The following is a 21,505-nucleotide window of genomic DNA, read 5'->3' as shown; positions in this document are numbered from 1 at the left end:
TAGATCAAAACGCATACTCTGTAAAGGCCCTGACACACCAGGCCCAAATCGTCCGTTTTCGTTAGTCGGACGACGAAGCGTGCCCTGTCGCCCCAACTCAATTTGGCGTGTCCCGCACCGTCGGCCGTGACACGCCTTATTTGGCCTTTCATGGTCGACGCACGGCCGATTCGACATGTTGAATCGGCCGTGCGTCGGCCACAGGCAGTCGGACAAAGACATCACTCTGATTGGCTGTTCAGCTAGCGAATCAGTGCATGAGAAGCGAAACGGTTGCTTGAGAATGTCTTCCACAAGCAACACTCCAATAGCTGATAGCTCCAGTACCGTACGAAACATGTTTTCGATGGACGAGAGTGAAAATGGAACGCACACGCTATTTGTTGTTTGTTTATATCACGCAGTCTGTTCTTCTTCTCTCGGTTATCACGCAGTCTGTCTTCCGGTTGTTGCCTCTTTTGAATGACGAATACACACTACCGCCGCCTGCTGGTAAGGAGAGTTATTGCCACTCACGCATGCGCAGTTCGTACGTGCTCGGCTGAAGTCTTTGCGGTGTGTTCCAGTGCGACACATGGCCAAGACGCAGGAGAACACGCCGACTGTCGGCATCGGCGAGTTCTCTGGTGACTGGTTGGTGTGTCAGGGCCTTAAGAAGCTTTGGATATATGTTTCTACTACATGGTATGTGCCTTTTTGGCCAGATGGACTTGTTAAGCAGCTCCACGAGCTCAGGACACGTTGGCCAACCTGACAGCAGGAAGACAAAAAAAATGAGGAACAGAGACTCTGAAGAAATCTGTTGAAACCCTCTGTGTCTTTTCCATTTCTCTCTGTACCCACTGCTTAAGAAATACAGAGAGTTCTGATCATTACATCTACGTTTAACAGCCTATTCAAATGACTCGATAGACAGGCTTTGATTGATTGTTTTAGTTCAACCTGATGGTTATTTCTCCTGCAAAAACCATGGAATGTCTGGTTGATTCAGACAGTCTCTAACATGGAACGGGAATTTATGAGAATCTATCGACTACGGATGGGAATTTGAAAGCAAATGTATATTCGAATATTCGACCCCCAAAAAACGGTTAAACGATTAACCAAAAAGTATATATCCTATAAAAAAAAAAGAAATTAATTTAGAAAAATGAATAAATAAATGTTCAAATAATTATAGAAACCAAGTCGAATTTGTAAAAATGTATTGAACTGGTGATAACAGTTTGAACAGTTGACAGCTATAGGCCTACAGCTTTCATGCTTAAAACATAACTTGGTTTTCTGATGGATTTGGACATAAACGCGAGTGAAGTATAACCGGACGCGAGAGAGAGAGATCAGCACATGCAGCTCTGCCCGCTGTGAGGGACCGGTGAGCGGAGCAAAACACACCTTTAGACGTCACCTAACACATTTAGGGGTCAAAGAAAAGCTTATCACACCTTGGAAGAGATCCAAATCAAAGGGCTGATTCACAAGTTAAATGTCACCTTCTTTAACATTGGAGATGGGGCATTTGTCATAATAAATTGTAGGAATGAGTTCCCAAATGGAAAATCCATGGGAACGCCACCTGAAGTCCAAACAACAACTTGTAAACTATCAACACGCTGAACAAACATGGTCAAACACATCTTTTATTTAACATCCATGTTATTTCCAAGCTACAACTGAAAACTCATGAAGACAAAGAAGTTGGAAGAACGACTTCCAAACCCAGGAAATCGGACCATCGATCAATTACACCTTTGCTACATTTTCCGAATGCAATCCTAGTTCTCTGTAGGTTCATCACGACCAGCATCACCTCTCAAAAAAAATCCGTACTAATAAATACAAAATAAAAACATTGATTAGTAACACTTGAAACCCTTGTTTATGAAACCCTTTCTTTTGTTTCTGAAGACATTTTTTTTTTTTTTTTTTTTTCTCAAACTAAGAGTGATAGTACAATTTGTCTTCTTGGAATTTGCCATTGTTTGCACTCTGACTCCGTCCTCTGCTGTTAATTCCAAAGAAACAAGTGTTGTTTTCAGTGGAAACATCAAATCCACAGGGACTAGGTTGTTATTTTGTTCTTGTAAGATACACTGCAAGCCGAGTGTTTACACATCAAATGAAACCGCTCCACAGACATTCTGCAGACTACATTAACACTGTTTTAAATTCAGAAAACGAAGGCCCTTTTTACAAAAGGGATTGCCTAAAGTTTTCAAGGTGGACATATTGATAATAAGGTTTCGCAGCGCTGCAAAGCTCTTGATAACAGCAAGGTCCTAAATCATCCACACCAACAACTATAGCCCCAGATATTCCCCACCACAAACACTGGACTTAAACGCCCTTTGCTCCAGAGCTTTTGGGATTCATGATGCTGATCAATTCCTAGAAACCTGGGAGATTAGCATAGCTTGGCTTCATGAGCACTTACTCAATTTGGCATGAGTGCAATCCACCAGACAGCGTTGACACCAACAAAAAGTCACTTTGAATTAAGTTGTGACGGGTGCTCCCAGAGTGAAGGCAAACAAGGGGAAAACAAGCAGAGCAGCAGCCGTAATAGTTTCTTTATTATATTTCATAGGGAATGGTGTGTTGGCAAGGGGACTGGACATTTTATTTCTTGACTGTCGCGCAATTAAATGAAGATTTTCCCAAAATACACGGCTGTGCAAACCTCCAGAATATTTATTATCAGAGATATTAAAGCAGCCAGATTGCACTGGACTATTGAAATGCTCAATGTGGAAGAATTGTTATGAATTTCCTGTCTTACAGTTCAGTATTTGACTGTGTAGCAGATGGGTTGATAGCAGTAACTAAAAATCAGCTTGAATAACAGAAATGAATCAGAGTCAACTGTATTATCGACATCCGTGCTGTAGGGCTGCTCAATTAATCGTATTTTAAATCGTGATTACGATTATGGCGTGCAACGATTACAAAAACAACGTAATCGAAATAAAACGATTATTTTTTTATTATGACTTTTTTTTTTTTTTTTTTTTGGGGGGTTTTCAGTTGAATTATACTTAAAGTTCAGGGTAATCAACTGTTAAAAACTTACTGTTCAAATGTTTTTCCTCCAATAAATGGATGTTTTCAAAGTCAACGAATAATCGCATTTAATAATCGAGATTATGATTGTTGCCATAATCGAGCAGCCCTAGTGGATTAGATAAAAGACTGCCAAAGGACTTCAAGTGTCTGTTGTTTTCTCACAAAAATGTCAAACACTCTTTTTTCTTTCACATCACAGCGTAACCCTAACCCAACAGTGTAATCTTGGCTTCATGCTGTCAAGATGCAAAGCAGCTCCTCTCTATCCCAGATAATCATATCGGACCACCAGCAGCCGGCCAAATGGTGCTTTATTTTGGTGGGGATTGAGGCATTACACACATTAAGGTTCACCAACTGGTTTCTGTTTTGTTTTGAAAAGACTCTAGTCTCAAGGCTTAGGGTCAGATAAATATATGGATGCTCCTACCACTTTTAAAAAGGTGAGCGAATATCTTCAACACTGACTGCTGTAGGAGAGTAGTCCATTTACCCTGCATGTAATGTACTTGTATAAGTAAAGCTTCAAAAGCCACATAGGGATGATTTGACCCTACATATTTAAATATTACAACAAGGACAGCATTATTGAATGTGTATGTAACTTTAAATGAACCTCTACAAACACTGACCTATTTACAAGGTAAGGGTAATTCATGCATAATAACACAGAAGGTACATTATTTGTGAAAATGCATAATAGATCATAATAGCCTGATTATTTGTATGGCTTTGCTTGTAGTGTAGGAAACTTATTGTAGTTGCTTCGACTAAAGAATAGTGAGGCTTGTATTTCACAGACACGTTTCTGCACAGCATACAAAACATACCCGTCGCATTAAGCTAACACTTGATGACATCTTATCAAAAACAGGTTGCCCTTTTATTTGTAGCACCAAATTGACCAATTGGAAATGGGAGCAGTATCCAATGAGAGAGCAGCAGGAAACCAGAAAGCATAGAAGTCTACTGTCTACGCTGCAGTCCAATTATTTTTCTGCTAAGGAAGGTTCCTTACTCGGTAAAATGAGCGGGAAGTTTCTGAAATGCAGCTATATTAAGAGATGGTACAAGTCTCTCAATGCAAAGGGAAGGAGTGTCTCTGCTTCCTTTCTTATCTCCTTTATCAAAGGGTATAATGGGCCATCCTTCAACAAAGGAAATGAGATAATACCATCCTAATGTTCGTTGCCGTGGTAGCCTTTAATACGACACACAATTAGTACATCAATTTGAATACTTGAATAGTACAGTATTGAGTTTCTCACTGTACTATTCTACGATTTTCTTTCCTTATGAATCATCCTTCACCTCATGACGTCTCAAGAAAAAGCCTTTAGGAAATCACATAGGACATCATTTAAATTGGAATTGATTGTTTCATCCGTGCACCACCTCTCATTTCCTGCAGCGCTCTTTAGACGAGACGCTCTTCCGTGCCAACATCATAAGAATTCTTATATTTTAATGAAGTATATTATTAGGCTTATTAAAGCTCAGGGTAAACCAGCTGTGGTGCTTCAGCGAAGGCCACATACTTAATGACGCCGGTGGTTTTATTTTAAACTCCAATCTAGAAACTAAATGAATAATTGATAAAGAGAGGAGATGCATCAGCTGATTGACGGATTATATTGAACTTCCGTGGTTAGACTTTATTAGACATCTCTGTCAAATGCAGAGACAAACAGCTCAATCGAAGTGCTGATGCATGAGGGAACATCTTAAAAGTGCACAGTAGGTCAAACATCAGCTGAAGTTTGCTTGATAAATACTAGCTGGACACATTTCAATCAGACTACTGGGACCAGTGGGACAAGTTCATCGTCTTGAAATGCTGTCAAAAGCCTCCTAATTTAAAGGGCATTCAACAGGATTATTGCTCTGTAGCTGAATCTCTCTGAGTCAGGATGATTTGTCGACAATTCCCCCCAATGACACGACAAATAAATATGTTGTTTGGGATATTGACAGCAGGGACATTAGTCAAGACACAGTGTTAGGACTTTGCCTCCAAACTCTGGCTTGTTTGGTACATTTTTACAACCTAGCACTCATAAATAAACTGTCTGCCACAGTTTGATTTATACAGGTTGATAATCTTTGTGTCACAGTGTCCTCCTTATCCTTCTGCAACGCTCAAAATAACCCGTCTATGAAAGCATGATTTAGGACTGCAACAAGCCAGGGTTATCTCCGGTCAGATAAAAGAGTTTCGATTTAGTTTCAAACACCATAATCATGTGATTTCATGAGCTAAATTATAAGGGAATGTCATAAATCAGGCCATTATATTGGAGCCCCAAGTGAGATTTTTACGACTGCTGAAAGCGAATAATAAAACAGCTCCAGTCATTTTAGGTTAATTTGCAGCTGGACCTTTAATCTACTGCTGCGTCGTCAATTGTATTTACTTACAGTATTACAGTGTAAAGCTGCCATGAAGTCCAATCCTCTGAGTGTTTTTGATAAAAAGTTGATTTCGCTTTTATGCAAAAATGGCAGAAAATGCTTTTTTCAGCCTCTCAAATATGAAGAGTTTCTGGTTTTCTGTGATATATCTGATATTTTGATGATAATTAGCCTTTAGACCAGGGGTGTCAAACTCAATGTCATCGCGGGCCACATTCGCATTATGGTTGCACTCAAAGGGACGGTTGTAACTTTAAGTAGGGGTGGGCGATATTGAAAAAGATAATATCACGATATTTTTCAAGCAGTATCACGATAGACGATATTTATCACGATATTTTTTCATGTCGGTTATTATGGTTATTTTTCAAGTTACTTAACATTACAACCACCTACAAGGTAACAACAACTAAAATAAAATGGAGTAACAGACCAAAATACCATTTCAAGATGGTTTTAATTCTGCAATGAATCCCTGAATGAACAATTCAACAGGCTTCCTCAGTGTTCAAGTAGGAAGAACTACACAACAAACGTTAACACTGGTTTCATCACCAAGTAAAGTGCACTCTCTTGCTAAATAAAATTAAATATTCAAGGTACAGTTTCTCAGTATAAAAATTCACTTTCTGTTTTAGGTAGCACTAGCAGTGATGTAACATCAATAAACATGAAAAGGAGAGTAAAACATAACACATCAAAGAGGGAAAGTCAGTGCCAAACAATTAAAATGTAAACTTTAGACTTGAAGTGCAATCAAAGATTTTAGCATAACTGAACATCTGTTTCAAAAGGGAAAAACAATATAAATACCTTATTGAGAAAATAAAATATAAGCCAACAGAATCAACCAAGACAATAAATGAAGTGCAATACTGTCTGAATCCTGACTAGACAGCTTGGTTTTTACTAACCGTTATCAGTATTTAGTTACTTTGGCATCATTTTGAAACGTGTATTACAATTTAATCACGGTAAAATAGGTTAATTTTGTCGTAGTTGGTTTCCACCACATTATTTGCATGGATATAAGCCCCGCCCCCTCTCCAGCGCGTCCTGTTTGAGTGACAGGAGTAAACACAGCTGACAGCCGTGGTGAAACTCCAGCGATTAGAGCGATGAGAATATTCGCATCGCGTCCGTTGTGAACGCAGCATAATGCAGCTCAGAAACCACTGTTCTGACGCTTTTAAAGCAACTTCAAGATTTTAACAGTATCAGGGGCACACAGGCCATGGAGGCCGTACAATTATTTTTGGGGCTTCGCGGCCAGACCGAAGGGCAATGACGGCATGGCCGTCATGGCCGCCGTGAAAATCCTGGCCTGGTGCACTCGCAGCACTCACAGTGAGTGCACATTCTATGACTGAGTGACTCTCTGGATCACGATAGATATGATATCTCTGAAAAGGCATATCGTGGAGACCTAATATCGTCTCGTCATATCGCCCACCCCTAGCTTTAAGACTATATAAAAATACATATATAAAAATGTAATATATATAAAATAATGTATTACATTGGATTATTATCGGATAAGGTAATAACTTCCTAATTAACTTCGTTTGAAAGCAGAAGTCTAGCAAATAATTGCAAGTTTCTTCAGTGAGAATGTCACAAAAAGATTTAAAAAGAAAAGCCAAATTCCGGAAAAAAAGTAAAATTCTGAGAAAAAAGGCATATTTTGAGATGCATTGTGCTCCATGTATGGGCAACGAGCTTCTATAGAGCAGCATGTAACCGTATAATAAACATATCATATTTGTTTTAAGCTCTTGTGGGGCCACATAAAATGAAGTCGCGGGCCGGATTTGGCCCCCGGGCCTTGAGTTTGACACCCTTGCTTTAGACCGACAAAACAAGACCTTTAAAGATATCACCTTGGATTCTGAGGAATTAGGATGGCCTTTTTCAACTATTTTCTATCATTTTATCGACTGAACAGTTCATGGACGAATAACACAATAATCTGCAGATTTGATAACGAACAAAAAAATCGAAATTGCAGCCGTAAAACAAAAAGCGTACACAATGTACAACAAACTCTTCTCTATCAATTACATTTGCTGTGATCTTATTGGAAAAATGTCAATGAATAAAGACATTTTGATGGACATTTCGTCCCCACAATAGCCTACATTTTCAGCTCTGGTTAAAGCGAGATATGTTGAAGGGTCTTTTTACGTCACTTCAGTGTCAGATTCCCCCCTGCCTGTCAGAGATGTCACTTCTTTAACAAATAACCTCTGTGTTGACAGTGAGTCTGCTACCAGCTACCTATCCTGACAATGCTACAGTGCACAGTGTATTTTAAACCTCTATTTACCCAGGGAGGGTTCGCTGAGCATGTATTTTCTTTTGCTTCTTATTATACGTTACACCCCAAAAAACCACAGACACCAACAGCATGTGGTTTAGCGGCTCCACTTGTTTGACTGGGACTCTTTGCATAAAGCCACAATGAACTGTATTCATATGCATAGCATACAGTCGAGGGCTTGAATCAATAAGCTATGGGGCCTTTTACGTTGCCCTCTCCATATGCAGTATATTATGCATTTCAAATTAAGGCCTCATTACTCCTTGAGATCTTGACTTCCTTTTGAAAAGAAGACGCTGCCCTTCATTTCCTCTACACTATTGATTTTACATCGCAAGGAAAGGATCATATGACAGCCCCTGGTAGAGATAGGGTAAAAATACAACTATAAGAATACCTAGAATAGGAGTATAACTCAAAATTACTGTCATTATCAATCACTGAGTTAATGATTTACTTGACGAATAGATTTTTCTATAAATTGGAAACTCCAATATGTTTTTCTGTGTGTTTTACCGGCAAATTAATTATTTCTGCCAGCCGAAAGTACAACGATGTCAATTGAAAATTAATATTGAAAACTTCTACAAGGTTTTTATCTCTCTGGCAAATTATTACTTCTTTTTTCCAGCCAACAGTCCAGATCTAAGATTTTAAATATACAGAACTTAATATATGACTAAAAACCGGCAAAAACTGACACTTATGTGAATTTTTCCCTTTCTTCATGGATGCTTTTCACGACTTTGACTAATCAATCAAGCAAATTCAGCTCTAAAGTTTTTTTTTGTGTGTGTGTGTCCACACCAATCCAAAACCAAGAAGTGCTGTGCTCCACATGTACCAGCCATTGTTAACCAATCAGAAGTGGCCCATGATAGAAGATGATAGAAAGATTGATCCAATCACCTGCCAACTATTTTTGAAAGTGCCTGCCCTTTCCAAATGGCTTCCAGTGGAGCTTTCCCAGATGGTTTGGTGAAACAAACCATCTGAGTCAGGTTAGTAATGCTCCATCACATGTTTCTATTACAGGGTGAATCTGAAACTGAAGCTTGACTTTAAAGCAACCCAACGGAAGTTTAATGTAAGTTTAGTTCTTTCACTCGTAGCTCGGGCTGCGGGGTGCTAGAGACGGGAGCACGTTGATACGACCTTCCTAGCCGGAGATATGGCCGCATTTTACAATAAACTTCCGTTGGGTCGCTTAAAAACAAATATCGCAAATCGAATCGCAATATCTGTCAGAAAAATCGCAATTAGATTATTTCCCCAAATCGTGCAGACCTACTCGTAATGTAGTAAATTGATTCATGTTTTTTACCGCAAAGCATTCAGTCAACTTTCTTGAGACTCCGAGTAGATCAAAAATACAGCCAATGTTAGTGTTACTAGTAGGCCAGAATCGGCACATAACCGTAATAAATCTGTGTATTACAACAAGACGAATTCATGTATAACACTGATTCTCACTTTCTGTCGTAAAGCAATGCCACAGATTGTCAGTGAAACTCAAAACCAAATGAACTTTCGACTGTACTGTAATGTCTCCTTAGCTTTTCTTGGTATGACGTGTGACTTTCTGTACGTGACATTTGCCTTTATAACTTTTCACACATGGTAGCTTTCACTCTTCATGGTGGCCTACTTATTCAGTTTATTTAAATCAAACCAGCAACACAAAAATCACCTCACTTCCTGTGCACCAGAGAAACGTACACCAAGTGTTCAAACTATTTGAGAAAGCCTTTCTAAACCGAATATTTTGACTAAATTATGAACAAATCCAGATTACTACAAGTCCCTATACTGTAATATTCAGAGATGGCTCAAGTACACACAACCTTTACTCAAGTAGAAGTACTCATGTTTAAAAATACTCTGGTAAAAGGTAGAAGTACTGACTAAACTTCGTTACTCAAGTAGAAGTAAAGAAGTATGGGCTTTGAAATGTACTTCAGTAAAAAGTACCCAAAACTAGCAGCTGTTTTAAAAAGTACCTGACCTCCCTTTATATTAATAGAACAAGAATGTCATTGTTAGCTAATGAATGTTTCCGTGCTGAACAATGACAACGTTTCCTTTTCAAACAAAAAGGTGTAGTATTAATGATATAAACAGACACAATCTAGCATTTAATGGATAAACAAAACGTCAGAAAAATGGGTGACATCCTGAGTGCTCTTCTGCCCAAGAGCAACTCACATATCCCCCCTTCATCTCCCCCCTGTACGCAACAATGGACTGGCCAGTCGGGCTATGAATTCCTGCAGTGGGAGATGAGGAGGGGGTTTTGTAAGTTGCTCTTGGGCAGAAGAGCACACAGGATGTCACCCATCTCTCTGACGTTTTGTTTATCCATTAAATGCTAGATTGTGTCTGTTTATATCTACACATTTTTGTTTAAACCTAATTGATTTTATTACCCATCTTAAAACTGTACATATATTGGGTAAATAAAATCCTTATTTTTGCACCTCAACCTGCATTCCTGATTTGTGCGTACCCTGGTCCTTCACAGTCCCTCTTCTTTAGAGAAGACCAGGAAATGATGGATACACGGATCGTGTTCAAATCAATCGGCACGCAATGACTCTAAATAATAATGATCACGCCTCCAAACACACATTCAGACTAAAGGAACCAGCCTGTTTGGAAAATGTGAGAAGTAGAAAGTACAGGTATTTGTGTTCAACATGTAAGAAGTAGAAAGTACAGGTATTTGTGTTCAACATGTGAGAAGTAGAAAGTACAGGTATTTGTTTTCAAAATGTAAGAAGTAGAAAGTACAGGTATTTGAGTTCAACATGTGAGAAGTAGAAAGTACAGGTATTTGTTTTCAAAATGTAAGAAGTAGAAAGTACAGGTATTTGTGTTCAAAATGTAAGAAGTAGAAAGTACAGGTATTTGTTTTCAAAATGTAAGAAGTAGAAAGTACAGGTATTTGTGTTCAAAATGTAAGAAGTAGAAAGTACAGGTATTTGTTTTCAAAATGTAAGAAGTAGAAAGTACAGGTATTTGTGTTCAAAATGTAAGAAGTAGAAAGTACAGGTATTTGGGTTCAAAATGTAAGAAGTAGAAAGTACATGTATTTGTGTTCAACATGTAAGAAGTAGAAAGTACAGGTATTTGTGTTCAAAATGTAAGAAGTAGAAAGTACAGGTATTTGGGTTCAAAATATAAGAAGTAGAAAGTACAGGTATTTGTGTTCAACATGTAAGAAGTAGAAAGTACAGGTATTTGAGTTCAACATGTAAGAAGTAGAAAGTACAGGTATTTGTGTTCAACATGTAAGAAGTAGAAAGTACAGGTATTTGTGTTCAACATGTAAGAAGTAGAAAGTACAGCTATTTGTGTTCAAAATGTAAGAAGTAGAAAGTACAGGTATTTGTGTTCAACATGTAAGAAGTAGAAAGTACAGGTATTTGTGTTCAACATGTAAGAAGTAGAAAGTACAGGTATTTGTGTTCAAAATGTAAGAAGTCAAAGTAAAAAGTCGTCAGAAAATAAGTAGTGGAGTAAAGTACTGATACCAGACAAATGTACTGAAGTACAGTAACAAAGTATTTGTACTCCACTAGTTCCCACCTCTGGTAATATTGATATGTTATGTAACACAGAGAGTCGGATCTTATGGCATTCATTTCTAATAAACTAAAAGAAAATCTGAAGTCTGAGTCGTCCTCTCCTGAAGTTCTTGTCCTAATGACCTCCATGATACTGACACCAGAGAGAAGGGATTTGGGGGAGGGGAAATGTTCTGCACACCACCCTGTACAGTGAGATCAGCCTGGAGGGTCACTGGAGGTCTCTTTAAATGGCCCACAGAGGCAGCATTTAGAGAGAAAAACCCCATTTCATTTCATTTTGATCGATGATTTGGTCTATAAAAAGGTTAGAAAAAAAACACACACACAAAAGGGGGAGCCTGATGTCATAAGACCTAAATGAAGGTCTTTAGAGATTGCATTTTTTTCATTTCAAATGTTCCCAGGATACTCCCACTTTCTAAGGGTGCGTTCACACCTGCCTTGTATAGTCCGGTTGAATCGAACCCTGGTGTGTCTAGCCGCTTGGTGCGGTTCATTTGGGTCGGTGTGAGCACAGTCCGAGACCTCTTAAGTGAACTAAACAACCGGACTCTGGTCCGCTAAAATAGGTGGTCTCGGAGCGCTTGCTTGCGAACTCTGGAGCGGTTCATTGCTGGTGTGAACGCAGTCCGCACCAAAACATAGGAAGCGTAGTATCTAAGTGTCACAAGAACGCGGATATCTTCAAAATCAAGACATCCGCGGTTGTTTAGTTAAAGAGTGAAGCAGAATGAAGTGTTGAACAGTGTCGTGTAAAGTACAAATTCTACTTTGACACCACATGAATGCAGCACATGTTCCCTGTTACCCAATGTTAATGTATACACACCCTCGATCTGCTCTAAAATCTACTGTTTTCTTCCTCAGCCTATGATATAATCGACCACCAAGTTTCTAGAAAATTGTGTCAGCAGTTTATCCTGAATCCTGCTGACTGACAAACCAAATTTGTAAAGATAATTATACAACAATTAAAAAAGGCAAGAATTTACAAAGCATGACATTTTTCAGAAGCGTAAACCAGCAATTACTTGTGTGATTATTTCCTTGATAAATGACTTAAATTATGACAAATTGTCAGCGTATTTCGGATTGAACAAAGTAATGTAATCATCAGCTTTCAACACTAACCCCCTCCACTGAAGGTAATATTTGCAGATAGATAGACAGATAGACACATACAGACCAAGAGATGACAGTTATTACCGGTTTATGTAAATGCTGGGATAAAGTACAAGGCAAGCAAGTGATTAATTTCTCATTTGCCCCACAGGCGTTCATTTCCAAAGGCTTTCTGGGCTCGTTATCACGACAGAGATGCTAAGTAGTTCTGTCATTTGTGCGTCAGACCTTTACTGACCCTTGACCAGGTTTCATCAAACAGCTGACAGACCACTAAATAAAAGCTGACCTGTGAATATTGTACGTTTGATTCTTCATAACGATTCATCCAGAATAGATAACCAGGTGAAATGTAGTGTCGCCATACAACAGTGTTGATGTGCTGATGAAACACGTCATATCAATTTATAAAATGAACACGTCTCCCTCTCAAGTCTTCATTATAGTGAGAATAAGCCAAGCACTTTCTGTCTATCACACCATAAAAACACATTTTTACGTTCCATGTTAATCACTCGCCTGAAAGCTGAGCAAGCAGTGGGACTAACATGTCTATTCATCTGTATTATCGTATCTGCACTAAGAAGGCAGATCATGTGAGAAACTTAGAAGAAAGTTCAGTCTCAGGTAGAGATGTCCCGATCCGATCACGTGATCGGGGATCGGAGCCGATCACGTGATTTTCAAAAGATCCGAATCGGGAGAAAAAAATTGGGGATCGGGATTTTTTTATTTGTTTTATTTATTTTTATAAATACTTTTTTTAAATGTTGTATTCAATGTTACAAAACAAAAATGACCATGTTCAAGTCTTAAAGTCATCCTGAGGCCTTATTTTTGGTTTCAAATTACACAACATCATGTATGTGTTGCTTCTTTGGGGCTTGTTTTCATAGACCTGGTTGCTTATTTCTCTCAAATCTGGCAACAGAGTGGGCAGGGCGCAGTGTCTAATTGTAGCAGTAAGCTAACGAGTACTGAAAGCTTTAGTTTTGATCCAATGCTGCACAACTGAACTGATCCAATGCTGCTGTGAAAGAAAGAAGCTATATCCATGTTGGATAGAATATCCAATTTAAATAAAAAAATAACCTTAAGGGACAACTTGAATGCTTTTTTTTCTCTTAATGCATTGCATAAAGATCGGATCGGGGAAAATCGGTATCGGCAAATTGTCAAAATCAAATGATCGGAATCGGAACGGGAGCAAAAAAAGTTGATCGGGACATCCCTAGTCTCAGGTTTTGTTTTTCATTAAGTAAACAACTTTTAGTATTAGTATTTTTTCCAGAAGGTATAATAATATCTTCAGCACAGGAAGTGATAATATATAATGTAGTGATTTCCTGCTTTACAGGCTTGGCACTAAAACTTCAGATCCTGGGCGTACAGAGTTTGTGTTGGTGGAGAACGACTTGTGGATGCTACAGTGGCTAAATATAAGAAACCTGGCCGTCATGTGTCAGAAACCCAACCTTTTAACGCTAATGAATGAATTAAGCGACATCCGGATTTTGGCTTTAACTCAAACTGCTCAGGAACTTACGAGGGCTAACCCAGACAAACGGACGGGTTTTTTTCCCACCAAACTAGCATTTGTACACATTTTACATCAATAAAATAGTAGCCATAAAATATCTTTTAGCACAACAAGCTAATATAACACTCACATGGGTTTACAAGATGATCAAACTTGATACAAATTCAATAATGAGACAGGCATTGATGAACTTATAAGTAACCGGTCAATACGAATGTACACAAAACCCACACGTGTAACTTGCACTGTAGAGATTAATAACTCACAATTTTGAATACTTTCAATAATGCTGCCTAAAGAAGCCTAAAGAAGGGGTGGGTATTTTAGGAAATTAGCATATTCTCGCATTAAATTGTTAACTGTTCTCTGGTTAATCATCACACCAGTTGTAATGATAACACATGTGTACCGTGTTTATGCATATCCATTTGTTATTTTGTCACATCCCCTTCCAAACATAATTGAACACGTGGTAATATTATTTGTCCTTACATAGTTAAGAACAAAATGATTCCTAATTGATTAAAAATAATGCCTAGTATTCTTCAACCCTTTGGTAACATCACCTGAAGCCAAAGAGAGACCCTTCCAGAGCATCTTTCTGCTTCCAAACACTTAAAGTACACCGTCTTCATTAAACTGTCTGCGCCTTCAAGAGAGTCTGGAAGCCGCCTAGCTCCATTTTATTATCCCGTCAGCGCTGAACATCACAAACAAACTCAAAGATATACCAAGGAGCCCTAAGAGTGACTTCTACGCTTCAGAAACACCTCAGGAATAAAGCAGACAGGACCTCAAACCCACATAAAAAGAAAGAGTATAGCCTTCTGAAACCCAGGATGTTTTCTCCACTTCAAATCTGTCCAGCTGGTGTCAACATAAAAAGCGAGGCGAACCATTTAAATTCACCCGACCTGTTGACGGCCGCTTACTCAAGATGTTGACACAAGACAGATACAATCAGTGAAAGCACAAGCCGTGAATCACAGCCAGCGCGGCCTCACCTAACCCCAGGATATTAATGTGCGCTGATTTAATGCGTCCTCCTCGGTTCTGAACGCTGCTTCCTACTCTCCTCTGTGTTCTGGCTGCAAAGAGACGCTTTCATTCCCACTGCCAACATGTAGTTTAGACACGAGGGAGTTCCAAGTCCTCTTGTCCAAATAGCAATCAGGAAAATGAATCAGCAGCACTATTGGATTTAGAGGGGTTTTTACTCCTGTTGGTCTCAATACTGTACTAAAGTAACCCTTGGCTCAGAAACTATTCTTCTGTAACTGCTTGCAAAACGTGTAGTGTAATTGCTTTCTGATTTAAAATAAGAACGACAACAATAGAATTTCATGAGACTGAAAATATGTTGTTATATTCTTCTGCCCTGTATTTTAACTCAAGTACTTTTATGTTCAAAGCCACGACTTCTTTGATCAGTATGTGGCTCTGGAAACTTGTAGACGTTAAAACTTCTTGGTTGTAAACTACGCTATCTAATGAGCTAACGCGCTAGCCCATGAGTACCGATTCCCTAGCTTTCTTTATTCCTCATGGTAATTTGCTCAAAGGAACCTGCTATCGGCTTTAAAAAAAAAATAAAAAAATAAAAACAACAGCTGAGAGACGGTGGGGAAAAACAGCGTCTAGAATCAGCGTTTAATCAGGAAAATACTGGATATTATGTCTTCGGTGGGCTGTGGTTGAACAATGTTACCAGCTTGCCAGGACCTACTTTAAATCCCTTAAAGAACGACACTATTAAGACTGCTTGCTGATAGTGAACGGTGCAAATGTGCATGTCAAAGTCAAAGAAAGTCACAACTGATGCAAATTCTGCCCATCTCTCTTTTACAAATTAATTGATTTGAGACAGAAATTGTACTGGTTTAAAATGTATGGTGTGGTCAGGACTTCAATAGTGCTGCGGGATGAAAGACCTCCTACTCAATTTACTTCAATCAGACCTATGTATTGAAACATTAGAAGTACTAAGGGGTGTCCGGTAAATAAATTAAACATGGCTCAATTTTGCTACAACAGAAAGCACCGTCAGTGACTCACACCTCACACTGCAGGGGGATACGTGAGTGTTGGTGTGAAAACTTAAAAGGTAGGGTAGGTAAGAATGGAGAAACCAGCTCGAGTGCGCTAGAATTTGAAAGTACGCAGCCGGAAAAAATCTGACCCTTCCTTACAGAGTAGGGCTGAACGATTAATCGATTTTAAATTGAAATCGCGATTTTTTTTTTTTAATTTTTTTTTTGTGTGTCAGTCATCCACACCAATCAGAAGTGCTGTGCTCCACATGTACCAGCCATTGTTAACCAATCAGAAGTGGCCTATGATAGAAGGTGATGGACAGATTGATCCGATCACCTGCCAAGTGTTTTTGAAAGTGCCTGCCCTTTCCAAATGGCTTCCAGTGGAGCTTTCCTAGATGGTTTGGTGAAACAAACCGTCTGAGTCAGGTTAGTAATGCTCCATCACATGTTTCTATCACAGGGTGAATCTAAAACTGAAGCTTGACTTTAAAGCAACCCAACGGAAGTTTAATGTAAGTTTAGTTCTTTCACTCGTAGCTCGGGCTGCGGGGGTGCTAGAGACGGGAGCACGTTGATACGACCTTCCTAGCCGGAGATATGGCCGCATTTTACAATAAACTTCTGTTGGGTCGCTTAAAAAAATATATATCGCAAATCGAATCGCAATATCTGTCCGAAAAATCGCAATTCGATTTTTTCCCAAAATCGCGCAGTCCTATTACAGAGCCCCTCCTCCAACACACACCAACGCGCACATGACCAATGAGGGCACGAGATACGTTTGTGCACAGATGGAAGGCTGACAGGCAGGTAGGCCATCCAGTTACTTTAGCCGGGCCGGCTCAGATGATTGGTCGTGCTTTTTACAGCGCCACGGCTTCCAGAGATGATGTTTTTATGGATTTCTTGTCAAAGCATTTAATATATTCATTGCTATCAGGATGTTAAGAGCATTCCATGGAATATAACAACAAGTGTTTCTTAAGTGAATTACCTACCCCACCTTTAAGTGAATTATCTACCCCACCTGTAAGTGAATTACCGACCTTTAACAGAGTAGAGCTAACCGGTTCAAGCACTAATTTGACTTCACAGTATTTCTGAAGACTGAAACTGTAATCTCGCTTTCTTTTTCAACAGAAATCTTTTCTCACTTCTTACAAAATGCTCAAAGAAACTGTGTTGAGGAAGAGAAACTGAGCCTCCAGTGCTGAGGATTTAAAAAGCTTCCTTAAACTGCAGCGTGATTTGTCGGAGGGATTCTCCACAGATACTCAGTAGCTAATTTACAGAGCTGCCTGCGATCATTTCCTGCCACAAGAAAAAGACTAATGCATCTTTCCAGAGTTTCAAATCACATTTTTTTAATTATCAAGCAGTTCTCGCCCTATAGAGGCCATATCCCTGCTGCCCAGTGGGACCATTAACAGAGCGTGGAGATAATAGGTCAAAATAAAATGTCCTTTTTCCTAATGTGTGGACATTATCCACAATAAATCTTGACGTAGCATAAAAAAAAAAACTAATGAGATGTTCTTTAATTCCAGGTCAGAGGTCAGCTGTGCAGTAAAAAAAGCTGCAGGTCAATTAGGGCTTCCCTGCAAAGTCAGCAGAAACCTGACATGCCTGGCCAGTGTGTGCAGTGTTACGCAGCAGCCATATCATATGTGATCTGTTCAGCACGAGCCAAGTTACATTCAGCTGGCCAAGAACCATCATTCAGGACGGGGAGGTCCTTCAGGGGGCTTTGAATGGAGCCCAGCAAGATCAGGGTTAGCTTTAAAGTCGCAACAAAAGGTTCATTATCGATTCATATCGCCATTCTTTTCTGGATTTATCGTTAGAAATGTCAGACAAATTGGAAAAATGTCCATCCTTGTTGCTCAAAGTCCACGGGATGTCTTTAAATGTGTGGATTTGTCAGTCAAAAAACAAATGCCCCACAAATTAATCCCAAAAGTAAGAGATTATTTTTTCTAGGGGTGCAACAACTAATCGACTTAATCGATTAAAATCGATTACCAAATTAGTTGGCAACTAATTCAGTCGTCGATTCGTTGGTGACGTCATCACATGTGTTCTACACCCCGTTAAGCTCCAACGTTATCGCTCTTTTGTATGGGTACAGGAGACATTTAAAAACATATGTTATGTATTATTGCTACATAAACATTATATCGCAGTCTTAGTGTCGCCAACTCAGTTTCTAATATGCAATATATGACTACAAAATGCGTCTATAATGTATTTTCGATCTTCCGAATTCAGACGAGCGATCTCTCCCCCGCCTGCTTGCGAGGGGGCGGGGCAGTTTACACACACACGCAGGAGATGGCGGAGAGAACGCGCTCCGAGGTGTGGTTAAACTTTATCCGTCTCGATGTGGACAATGCTCGTTACCAAAATTGCAATAACAGTTTATCATATAAAGGCGGTAAAACGAGCAATTTGTCTAAACATTTAGCAAAAGTGCACCACATTCAGACGGAGAAATGCACCGGGTTCGGCTGTCTTTCTAGTAGCTCTGTAGCCCCTTCCAAGAGTAACCTTTCCACGTCAGGTGTTATGTATGCTAGCAGCAACACGCAGAGTTAACTCAGTTATAAAAACATAGGTTAATGATTAGAGGTAACTGAATTAGTTATTTTGTTAAAGTTTCAGCTATTCTGTTTACAGTTCTGTCATCACATTATTTAATATGATTTGTTAAAACATTGTTGTTTCTTTTGATGTGAAATATTATGCATTTAATTAAAATAAAAAGCAATGTTAGTTTTGTTCACAATTTGTTGAGTTAGTTTACCTTATTTCTTGTCAAAAGAACCGTTAATACTATCGTTGAAAGGACCGGATCGATAAGCAGTATTGATATAAGTAGTAGTACAGTTAAACCTTAACGATCCGAATAATCGATTAATCGTTTCATTAATCGATAGATTAATCGATTATCAAATTAGTCGTTTGTTGCAGCCCTAATTTTTTCCTTGCCGTTCTTTTAGCTTACAGGTATGAAAGGGGGCATCTTATCATACAAACAAAACGGTCCAGCTGTTTACATCGGCTGTGGCAGACAGGAGCGTCCTCTCACTTCTCATTCATGCTCTAAAGATTTAGATTCTGGTGTCAAGCTGGTACACTTTTACAAAAGAAAACCAAAATAAAAAGCATAATCAAAAAAGAAGAGTGAAAGCTAGACTCAGATCTCCCTCCTCTGTGATGGTGTAAAGCCTCAGAGTCGCTCCGCTGTTAAAACACAAGCACGCTGGGTGTAGTTTAGTAGCAGCGTGTTGCAGGATTTGAGGCGATTGAAGCTCACAAAAAACAATTACACACTTTGAAAAGCATAAACTGATTAGCAGGATATTCAGGTTCTGGAGCTTCGTATTTTCTTCGGTTACTTTCAACACTCCTGTTCGATGCTGCCAACGTGCCTGAGGCGGCCTTAATGTCAATAGTCTTTCCTAGCTTGAACTCTTCTTACATTCTCCTGCTCACTGTGAAGGTCTGTGGCTAAAAGTGCAGTCATGCATCGATTTTATGCTCTTCATTTGGTTGAAAAGTCAAAGATATTAGACAGCGAGGAGGTTACACGTCAGAGTTAATACATCAGCGATTCAAGAGACGGTATTAAAATGTGAAGCAAGTCTCAACTGCACCTTGAAATGAAAGCTATTCAGCATATCAAATAATGTCTGTCCTATAAACCTTTGGAATAAAAGGTGTATTTCCAATAGCAACGTGTCCGTAAGTGAAGAAAGACGGGTGAGAATGTGGACATGTGTGAAGAAGTGCCAAGAGGTCTAGCATTCCTAACAAAAAGTGAAAACGTGAGAAAAGAAAGAAATATAGATGTGGGTTGTTTTTTTTACCGAACGGTTCAATAGCCTGGATAAAAACTCTTCAGATTACACCTCATGCCTCATTGAGTTCGAGATCTGTGGTTGTGCAAATGTTTTTCATTTCAAAACTTTAACGCCCAGGGTGTTTTTTCTCTGTTTGTGCATTGGAGGCTTTTCTTATCACATCACAAAAATCCTGCTCTTGTTCGAACTCACTGCCATGAGCACAGAGAAATGCCTTCTCCAGCAAATCAATGTGACAACTGTGTCAAAGTAAAAAGGGACTCAAATACACATAAATTACCCAATGACAGATTTGACAGTGTAGCCACAATGCTTATAAATAGACACCCCCCCCATTAAGCCAGGTTTAAACGCAAGGCCCCTTTATCTTTTGACCTTCTATCACCGCAGCCAGAATAGTTCCAATAGAAATGTGTGTTTTAGCAGAAAAACGTCAGTATCTATGAAGAAAGACAAGTCAGAGGAGAATGGGGACATGTGAGAAAAAGTGCCAGTGTGTTTTAAGACAATTTAAGGATCCAGCATCCATAACAAAATGTAAGAAAAGAAAGAAAAATGTATTTTGATTGTGGGTTTTTTTCACAAAACGGTTCAATAGACTATCCTGCTCTTATTCAAACTCACCAACACGAGCACAGAGACAAGTTTCCTTAGTTACAGCCTTTTAGTGTCAAGTAAAGGGACTCAGTTACACATAAAGGACTTAATAAGAGATTGTTTAAGTGTTGCCACAATGCTTATAAATAGACACCCCCCATTAAGCCCGGTTTAAACCTAAGACACCTCCATCTTCTGACCTGCTAATCACACCGGCCATGTGTTGCAAAAGTTGAGGTAACCCCAGAATTTAAACCCTGGTGCTGATAAAGTATCTAATAAGTAACATGGGGAGACATAAGCTAATTCAGATGCATCTTCTACCCCCACAAAAGGTGTAGGGGTCCTAGGTTTAAACCTGGCTTAAACCTAGGACCCCTACATCTTTCGACCTGATAACCACCCCAGCCACGCTTCCAGTGTTGCAAAAGTTGAGGAAACCCCTGAATCTGAACCCTGGTTCTGTCCTGATAAGATCATTCAGATGCATCTTCTCTAACCCACCCCCCCAAAATAACTGCACAGACTTGTTGGCTGCTCTATGCATGTCTTCCCCCCCACCACAATGTCACACAGGCTCCTCGCTGCAGCAGCAGTCTGGCGAGGGGAGACATCCACCCCGAAGAAGAAAAAAATGCACCAACTTTCTGTTGTCTTGATTTAATCTCAACCTCATGAAGATGTTGCACACACAGTAACACACACACACAGTAACACACACACACACACACACACAAACACTGAACTTTGGACGGCAACAGGAAGAGCCTTAATGGTGGACCATGGGGAAGAATTGGTGAGAGAAACAATGTTGTATTTAAACATGCCGAGACAGGCAGGGAGAGAGGCGGGGATTGAGCCTCTTCCCCGGGCCGGATAACCGTGTGCACCCCGGCTCTCCTAGCGTTAAACCCGGCTTCACATGCACGGTTTCCCCCTCTTCAAACAGCCCCATCCCCTAT

The 21,505-nt window shown here is 39.5% G+C and overlaps 1 protein-coding gene across 2 annotated transcripts in view; it reads right to left on the bottom strand.

Moving 5' to 3' along the window:
* pcgf3 (polycomb group ring finger 3) overlaps positions 1 to 21,505 on the bottom strand; it is an 88,043-nt gene that overhangs the window by 58,854 nt on the left and 7,684 nt on the right. The gene's annotated exons all lie outside the window — the stretch shown is intronic.

The sequence above is a fragment of the Notothenia rossii genome (assembly GCF_949606895.1).
Source record: "Notothenia rossii genome assembly, chromosome: 3".
NCBI classification, from domain to species: domain Eukaryota; kingdom Metazoa; phylum Chordata; class Actinopteri; order Perciformes; family Nototheniidae; genus Notothenia; species Notothenia rossii.
This window is presented reverse-complemented; position numbering and strand designations above follow the sequence as displayed.